The following is a 10,503-nucleotide window of genomic DNA, read 5'->3' as shown; positions in this document are numbered from 1 at the left end:
TCTTCTTTTGTGCCATTCTCGGGGGCATCTCCAAGGGCAAATCAGCTCCCTCAACACTATACTAAAAAAATTCCATTTTTAATTTTTTTAACAGAAATTTAGACGAATTCGATATATTACATGCAAACTAATGAAATTTAACGAGTTTGATATGTATTCATCGCACCAGCTTCAAAATAAACCTAAACTAAACTAAAACTATACAGAATAATAGACGATGACCTCATGAGGATGATCTCATGGGGATGACCTAAGGCCACCGAATGCCTCCGTCATCGTCACTGTCGCCATTGTCAATGTCACACCAATTGTGGAAGGCACCCTAGCTGCCGTGGCCACGACGCACTCACGGCACATCAGCTCCGCCTCCTCCTCAACCTTGCATTGACTTGCCTTAGTCATGAGGCATAACTCACGCTCCGACTCGGCAGTCCAACACGGAGGAGCTGCTCGCTAAGCTGGTGTCGGTCTCTTTGGTGATCTTGGATCGGTCGAGGGCCCAGGCTCCGTGAGCATGGGGTTTGCGAGGATGTGTGGCGTCGTCGTCTTGGCAAGCGTTGCTGGATGCGCTAGCCCTCCAACGAGGATGACATGTTTCATGACCTGTCGTCCCCTAGATAGTACTTGATGCGGGGGCACGACTTCAGAGGGGTTGGGTGCCATTTGGAATGGGGGCCACAAGGTCGGGGTGGTGAGCGCTGGAGCCTGGCACGGCGTCTGATCTGGACACCATTGTTTTTCGACGGGGATAATGCCTGCATCGGATCCTGGTTGGCCAACAAGTTCCATAGCGCTAGTGGGAATTGAAGTTGCCGCATGCACTCTTCATCCTTCGTCGTGGGCTGGAGTGGTTGCTCTTGGTCCAAGTCCTTGGCTTCGATCTTCTCTCAATCGACATTGTCGTCCTCATTGTCAATTGACTACTCCTTCACGATGAATGAAGCGGTGGAGGACTCCAACCCAGATGACCTGCGGCCAAGTGAGTCCACAGAGACATGGTGTCTTCGTGTCGACGCCGATTGGATTTAGAGCTTCTCACAGATCTGGTGCTGCGACATGGTAGTAGCTGGTCGAAAAGGTAGTCATCGAGCTGCCTCCACACCCGGATCCACTCCTTCCCCTTCTCTATGATCTTCTTTCCCGTCGCAGCGGCCGGTGGCAGTGTGGTGGGTGGTGATTGGTGGCTACGGTTTTGGGAGGGAAGTGAAGTGAGTGAGCCGGGGGAGGGGGCTGTCAAGCCAACGTGGCGGACATCCGGACTCCCCTATTCCATCCCTTGATTTAGGGTGAACAAGGGGATTTCGACGTTCAGACCGCTTCGATCCAACATTTAAGGCGGAGTAGGGGTCCAAGTTGAAAATTCTCTCAAATCCATGACTCCACGGGTCCGATTATGAAGTTTTTTCTCAAACCGCCCGCATCCGTTTGGATCCAACGGACCAAATGTGTGTGTGTGGGGGGGGGGGCTTTGCGGGTGTCCGGGCGGCCATCTAATGTGGTCATGTATCCATCCGTGGGCTGGTCCAGATGTCCTTTTTCCCGCAAACCGGGGGGGGGGGGAGGGGGGCTTTGCGGGTGTCCGGACCGCCAAGCACACGCCTGACAACCTCGATCCACCCAAAACACTCTCCCTCGCTCACGCCCATTCCTAGACCGAAGCATTTTGTATATCATTCATGTCGGCCCAGAGCGGACATGACCTTTCACTGGAGCCGACATTGAAGCGACATGCCGATCGAGAGCGGCGCCCACTCTAGGCATCTTCGCTCCGCATTAAAACCTCATATGTCCGCCCGCCTACCTCCATTAGGACAGAGCGTGTGCTGAGGAACCTACTCTGGCGCCCGAGCGCCACACGTCTGTATGCATGCTGGCTGACATGAAACACCCCGCCTCTTGGCGCCTGACATCCACCCGCTATTTAAATGTGGCCAGGCGTCGGCAACAGCCGCACCACACCTCCCCTCTCATCTCCTCTTTGCAGCACCCACGCCATGGCCTCGAGCTCCAAAGCACTGTGGGATGGCCTCTTTGGCGAGCAGAAGAAGGAACTCTCCGACATTGCAACTAGCTGGTGGCCTGATGAGCCAGCTGGATACAAGCTAGCTTGCTGGCAAGCTCTCCGGAGTTGGAGCCACAACCATCGCCAGGTCGTCCTCACTTGTCTAGGCTAGCCAATGACGCCACCCACCAAATCCGTCGCGAGCAATGTCGGCAACGCGTCTGGTAGATAGAGAAAGAAGCCATATCCGTGGAGTAGACCTGGCCATGGGCAGCCCGGCCTGACCCGAAAAAGCCCGACCCGGCCCGGCCCGGCCCGACGCTGCTCCCGGGCCGGGCTCGGGCCTAGATTTTGAGCCCGGTGGCCTGGCCAGGCTGGGCCCGGGCCTGTCATTTTTGCAGTTTTCTGAAGGGGCCCGGCCCGAGGCCCGGCGGGCTTTTGCATGTTCGGGCCGGGCTTGGGCCCAAAAACTAGGCCCGATGGCCGAGCTGGGCCGGGCTCGGGCCCAGGTTTTTTGGCTCAGGCTTGGCTAGGCCCGGCCCGAAGCCCGGCCCGGCCCGAGGTTTGGCCAGGTATACCGTGGAGGTTGACACAGTGCCAGAGGAATTTGATGTTGGGAATCGTTGCATGGAAAACAAAAAAAATTATACACACACGTAATGATCTATCCAAGGAGATGCATAGCGACGAGGGTGAGAGTGTGTCTACGTACCCTCATAGACCGTAAGCGGAAGCGTTTCTCAACGCGGTTGATGTAGTCGAACTTCTTCGCGCTTCAACCGATCAAGTACCGAACGCACGACACCTCCGCGTTCTACACACGTTCAGCTCAGTGATGTCCCTCGCCTTCTTGATCCAGCAAGACATCGAGGTAGTAGATGAGTTTGTTAGCACGACGACGTGATGACCGTGATGGTGAAGTGATCCTCGCAGGGCTTTGCCTAAGCACTACGAAAATGTGACCGGGGATGTAAACGATGGAGGGGGGGCGCCGCACACGGCTAAACAATTGTCTGGGGCGTGCTAGGCGCCCCCCCCCCCACACACACATATATATATATATATAGGTGGGACGGGGGAGGGGAGAGGCCAGGAGGTGCCCCAAGTAGGACCGAATCCTACTTGGGCTCCTCCCTAGCCGCCCCCCGCCATATATGTCGAAAGAGAGGGGGAGAGGGAAGGAAGGGGGAATCCTATTCCTCTCTTTCCTTTCCCTTCCCCTCTTTCCTTGTCCTCCTTGGCCGACCCATATGGGGGGCGCACCAGCCCTTGTGGCTGATGCGTTTCTCCTCTTGGCTGATAAGGCTCATATCTTTTGCCGAGGGTGCCCAGAACCCCTTCCGGTGACCCGATAAGTACCTGGTACCCCCCGAAACACTTTTGGTGTCTGAATACTATCGTCCTATATATCAATCTTTACCTCTCGGCCATTCTGAGACTCCTCGTCATGTTTGTGATCTCATCCGGGACTCTCAACAACATTCGGTCACCAAATCACATAACTCATATAATACTATATCCTCATTGAAGTTAAGTGTGCGGACCCTACAGGTTCGAGAACTATGTAGACATGACCGAGACACCTCTCTGGTCAATAACCAATAGCAGAACCTAGATGCCCATATTGGCTCCTACATATTCTACGAAGATCTTTATCGGTCGAACCGTTATGACAACATATGTAACTCCCTTTGTCCATCGGTATGTTACTTGCCCGGGATTCGATCGTTGGTATCTTCATACCTAGTTCAATCTCGTTACCGGCAAGTCTCTTTACTCGTTCCATAATACATCACCTCATGACTAACTCCTTAGTCGTTTGCTTGCAAGCTTATGATGTGTATTACCGAGAGGGCCCGGAGATACCTCTCCGATACTCGGAGTGACAAATCCTAATCTCGATTTATGCCAACTCAACAAACACCTTCGGAGATACTGTAGAGCATCTTTATAATCACCCAGTTATGTTGTGACATTTGATAGCACACAAGGCATTCCTCCGGTATCCGGGAGTTGCATAATCTCATAGTCGAAGGAATGTGTATTTGACATGAAGAAAGCAATAGCAATAAAACTGAACGATCATAATGCTAAGCTAACGGATGGGTCTTGTCCATCACATCATTCTTCTAATGATGTGATCCCTTTATGAAATGACAACTCATATCCATGGTTAGGAAACCTTAACCATCTTTGATCAACAAGATAGTCAAGTAGAGGCTCACTAGGGACATGGTGTTTGTTTATGTATTCACACATGTATTTAGGTTTCTGATTAATACAATTCTAGCATGAATAATAAAACTTTATCAAATAAGGAAATATAAAATAACAACTTTATTATTGCCTCTAGGGCATATTTACTTCATTTGACTGGGGCACAAATGACGACGTTGCCAACTCCGCATCGGCCACTCCTCGCCGACACGCCGATGAAGATAGTGTTGGGAATCGTTGCATGGAAAAACAAAAAAAATTCTACGCACACGCAATGATCTATCCATGGAGATGCATAGCAATGAGGGGGAGAGTGTGTCTATGTACCCTCGTAGACCGTAAGCGGAAGCATTTCACAACGCGATGGATGTAGTCGAACTTCTTCGCGCTTCAACCGATCAAGTATCGAAGGCACGACACCTCCGTGTTCTGCACACGTTCAGCTTGGTGACATCCCTTGCCTTCTTGATCCAACAAGATGTCGAGGTAGTAGATGAGTTCTGTCAGCACGACGACGTGGTGACTGATGGCAGCTGAAACTACGTCGGTATTTCCCCGGAGAGGGAGGGATGATGCAGCACATCGACGGTAGGTATTTCCCTCAGTTATGAAACCAAGGTTATCGAACCAGTAGGAGAACCAAGCAACACAACGTAAATAGCCCCTGCACACAAATGACAACACCTCGCAACCCGACATGTTAAAGGGGTTGTCAATCCCTTTCGGGTAACGGCGCCAGAAATTGGTGCGTGACGGTAAAAAGGTTGTAATAGATTGGATAAATAGATCACAAATAAAATAAAGTGCAGCAAAGTATTTTAATATTTTTGGCTTAATAGATCTGAAAATAAAAGTAAGGAAAAAGTAGATCACAAAGGCAAATATATGAGAAATAAGACCCGGGGGCCGTAGGTTTCACTAGTGGCTTCTCTCAAGAAAAATAGCAAACGGTGGGTAAACAAATTATTGTTGGGCAATTGGTAGAACTTCAAATAATTATGATGATATCCAGGAAATGATCATTACATAGGCATCACGTCCAAGATTAGTAGACCGACTCCTGCCTGCATCTACTACTATTACTCCACTCATCGACCGCTATCCAGCATGCATCTAGTGTATTAAGTTCATGGAAAAACGGAGTAATGTAATAAGAACGATGACATGTTGTAGACAAGATCCGTTTATCTATATGGCGGTAGATATAGATCTCATCTTTTTATCCTTAGTGGCAACGATACATACGTGTCGGTTCCCTTACTCTCACTGGGATCAAGCACCGTAAGATCGAACCCACTACCGGGCACCTATTCCCATTGCAAGATAAACAGATCGAGTTGGCCAGACAAAACCCAAATATCGGAGAAGAAATACGAGGCTATAAGAGATCATGCATAAAAGAGATCAAAGAAACTCAAATACAGTACTTTCATGGATATAAAAACATAGATATGATCATAAACTCGAAGTTCATCAATCCCAACAAACACACCGCAAAAGAGTTACATCATATGGATCTCCAGGAGACCATTGTATTGAGAATCAAGAGAGAGAGAGAGAGATGAAGCCATCTAGCAACTAACTACGGACCCGAAGGTCTACAAAGAACTACGCATGCATCATCGGAGAGACACCAATGGAAGTGGTGAACCCCTCCGTGATGGTGTCTAGATTGGAACTGGTGTTTCTGGACTCTGCGGCGACTGGATGAATATTTCGTCAACTCCCCTAGGGTTCTGTGATTTTTGGGGTATTTATAGAACAAAGAGGCGGTCGGGGGGGGGGGGTACCCGAGGTGGGCACAACCCACCAGGGCGCGCCAGGGCCTCCTAGCGCGCCCTGGTGGGTTGTCCCCTCCTCGACTCCCCCAGGTGCAACCAGGACCCATCTGCTTCCTTTTGGCCCATAAAAAATCATCGTAAAGTTTCGTGCCATTTGGACTCTGTTTGATATTAATTTCCTGCGATGTAAAAAACATGGAAAAAACAGGAACTGGCACTGGGCACTATGTCAATAGGTTAGTACCAAAAAATGATATAAAATGACTATAAAACATCCAAGATTGATAATAAAACAGCATGGAACAATCAAAAATTATAGATACGTTGGAGACGTATCAGCATCCCCAAGCTTAACTCCTACTCGTCCTTGAGTAGGTAAGTGATAAAAAACAGAATTTTTGATGTGGAGTGTTGTTCATCAAGTCATATTATATTCTTTTCATTATAGCATGGACATTTGGACTTTTATGTGATTCAAAGCAACAGTCTAGTTTTGACATAATAATTTAGATACTCAAGCATATCAACAAGCAACCATGTCTTTCAAAATATCAAGGCTAAAATAAGTTATCCCTAGCCCATCATGCTCAAACATTGGTCCATTCATGAAACACACTCGAATATTAACTAGACCCAATACTTGAGCACGATCATATTTCCTCCTAGTTGGTGCTTTTTATGAGAGAAGGTGGAGACTCAAATTTCAAAATAAAAATTGCATAAAGTAAAAGAAAGTCCCTTCGTATAGGGAAGTAGGGATTTGTAGAGGTGCCAGAGCTCAAAGCGAAAAAATTTGAGATAAAAAACATTTTGGGTGGTGTATCCATCCCACCAACGAAAACGACTTAGAGTTCCCAACACTTTGCATGCTAGATATGCCATAGGCGGTTCCCAAACAGAAAATAAACTTTATTCCTTTTTCCACCATAACTTTCACTTTCCATGGCTAGCCGTACGTATCCACGGGTGCCCTCCATACCAACACTTTCCAAGGAATTTATTATTTGACAACATAGTAAATTCATTTTTGTTTTGGCATTTCGAGGCTGGGCATCCCTAATACCTTTGCCTCACTCTCGTGCAATGACAAGTGAATAAACACTCATCTTGAGAATAACACATCTAGCATGGAAAATATTAGCCACCCGTTACCGTTCCGCGAGCGAAACAAACACACAAAAGAGAAGTTTATTTTGAAAATTAGAGATGGCACATGCAAATTTTCTTAGAACGACAAAAGAATACCGCATATAGGTAGATATAGTGGACTCATGTGGCAAAACTGGTTTAAAGGATTTTGGATGCACAAGTAGAAGTCATACTTAGTGCAAAATGAAGGCTAGCAAAAGATTGGGAAGCGACCAACCAAGATTCGAATAATCTCATAAGCAAGCATTAAGCATAATTAACACAGAATAATGCATCACAAGTAGGATATAATTTTCATTACATGATCATTGACTTTCGTGCATGCATAGGGAATCACAAACCTTAACACCAATATTCTTACTAGAGCACAATTACTTATCAACATAACTCACATATCACATCATCATATCTCAAAACTATTACTAAGAAACAAGTTTATTTTGTCCAATGATCTTCATGACATTTTCATTTCTTTGTCCTTCTTGGATATCTATCACTTTGGGACTAATTTTCGTGTGTTGCTTTTCATAAGCTCAACCAAATATAAGTGATGATCATGAGCATAACAATTTTTCTTTCTCTCAAAATAATTTAAGTGAAGCAAGAGATAATTTCTTCAAAATTTTACTAACTCTCAAATAAATCTAAGTGAAGCAAGACAACATTTCTTCAAAAATACTAAGCACACCGTGCTCAAAAAAAATATAAGTGAAGCACTAGAGCAAGTCATGCTCATAAAAGATTTAAGTGAAGCATAGAGAGCAATTCTAACAAGTCATGACATAATTTTGGCTCTCTTAAAAAGGTGTATCCAGCAAGGATTGATAACTTAAAACACAAAAAAAACAAGCAAAGACACATATTATACAAGACGCTCCAAGCAAAACACATATCATGTGACGAATAAAAATATAGTCTCGAGTAAAATACCTATAGTTGTTGGAAGAAAGCGGGGATGCCACTCGGGGGCATCCCCAAGCTTAGTTGGTTGCTCATTCTTGGATAACAGCTTGGGATGCTGGGGAATCCCCAAGCTTAGGCTCTTACATCCTTCCTTCATCCATCGTAAGATAACCCAAAACTTGAAAACTTCAATCACACAAAATTCGACAAAGACTTAGTGAGATCCGTTGGTATAAGAATAGTAAACCACTACTATAAGTGCTGTATCAAACCAATTCATATTTTGTTTTTGTATTATATCTACTGTATTCCAACTTTTCTATGGAAAAAACTCATCAAAGAAAACCATAGAGCCATCAAAATAAGCACACAACACAAAGAAAATAGAATCTGTTAAAACAGAACAGTCTGTAGCAATCTGACTATTTCTAATACTTTTGTAACTCAAAAAACTCTGAAAAATGAGAAAGACCTAATAAATTTGTATATTGATCTACTGCAAGTGGAATGGGTATTTTATCGCTCTCTGGTAAAAATTTAAAATTAATTTCGTGAGCGCAAACTTTCTGTTTTTTCAGCAAGATCAAACAACTATTACCCAAGAAGATCCTAAAGGCCTTACTTGGCACAAACACTAATTAAAACATTAAAAACAAAATCATAACAATAGCATAATTGTGCTAACACTCAAGAATAGAAAGCAAAAAGCGAAAAAAAATTATGCATTGGGTTGCCTCCCAACAAGCGCTATAGTTTTACGCCCTTAGCTAGGCATAAAGCAAGGATCTAAGTTTTGTCATCTTTGTTCGAGATCCATAAGATGCCCTCATGATTGATTCATAAGGTGGTTCAATTCTAGTTCTAGGAAAGTGTTCCATACCCTTCCTCAAAGGAAATTGGAACTTAATATTGCCTTCTTTGATATCAATCACGGCACCGATAGTGCGTAAAAACGGTCTACCAAGAATAATAGGACAAGACGGATTGCAAACAATATCAAGAACTATAAAATCTATGGGCACATAATTCATATTTGCAAGGATAAGAACATCATTAATTCTTCCCATAGGCTTTTTAATAGTGGAATCCGCCAAGTGCAAATTCAAGGAACATTCTTCAAGATTGGTAAGACCAAGCACAACACATAAAGATTTCAGAATTGTGGAAACACTAGCACCCAAGTAACATAAAGCAAAACACTCATAATTTTTAATCTTTACTTTGATAGTAGGTTCCCATTCATCTTACAATTTTCTAGGAATTGAAACTTCTAGTTCCAATTTTTCTTCAAGAGCTTTCAACATAGCATCAACAATATGTTTAGTAAAAGCTTTATTTTGTTCATAAGCATGGGGTGAATTTATCATGGATTGCAACAAAGAAATACAATCAATCAAAGAGCAACTATCATAATTAAAGTCTTCGTAATCCAAAATAGTGGGTGCATCACTAGCTAAAGTTTTGACCTCTCCAAACCCACTTTCATCAACTTTCTCAACAAGATTTTCACCCTCCGAAATATTGGGACGCCTTCTACCTAAAGTTGACTCTTCTCCAATCCCTTTTTCATCATTCTTAACTTTACTAAACAAGGAATCAATAGAAGAAACACCAATCATTCTAAGATCTTCATCACTTTTGCAAGAATAATCACTAGAAAAAGATTTTCCAAAAATTCTCTTTTAGCACTAAGCATAGCAGTTCTTTTCTTACTTTAATACATAGAAACATAAAGAGCTTTAATTGATTCATCTACTTTAGGCACAAAAATTTTCATCTTGAGATTTTCCACATCATGAGAAATTCTATCAACACTTACACGCAAATCATCAATTTTGTTCAACTTTTCTTCTATGGAAGTGTTGAAAACTTTTTGTGTATTGATAAATTCTTTAATATTATTCTCAAGATCAGAGGGGTTCCTATTATTATTATTATAGAGAGGCGATTTCCTATGCATGGTGGTAGCTACGCACGCATGGTTGCAACTACACGCCCTTTGTCATACGTGCCTTTTTTGATATATGAGATGTCGGGTTTCTTATGGCATTGGCACAAGTGCATTTTTTGTTGTATAGAAATGACCTTTTCTCACTTCTTTTGGTCTTTTTTATTACCTTTTTAACACAAGTGCCTTTTCTTTGTGTAGAAAGGGACTTTTCTCAGTTCTCTCCGTCTTTTTGTTTGCCTTTTTGGCATAATTGCCCGTTTGCTTGCCTAGCTGGTCCAAAGTCACGATATTTTCATTATAGAGTTATTTTTGATAGTCCAAAATAATTTATCTAAATAATTAAAGATAAAACTCGGGGCCGTGCGTAGCTACCACCATGGGCAGCAAATTATTTCTGTATTATTATAAGATTGATTTCCATAGGAATTACCATAATTATTAGAGGAATTACTAGGAAAAGGCCTAGGATTAAAATTACCTCTATAAACATTGTTGTTGAA

The sequence above is a fragment of the Triticum urartu genome, chromosome 4A, assembly GCF_056163025.1.
Source record: "Triticum urartu cultivar PI428250 chromosome 4A, HENAU_Tu73, whole genome shotgun sequence".
NCBI classification, from domain to species: Eukaryota; Viridiplantae; Streptophyta; class Magnoliopsida; order Poales; family Poaceae; genus Triticum; species Triticum urartu.
The sequence above is the reverse complement of the archived record's forward strand: the minus strand, read 5'-3'. Positions refer to the sequence as shown.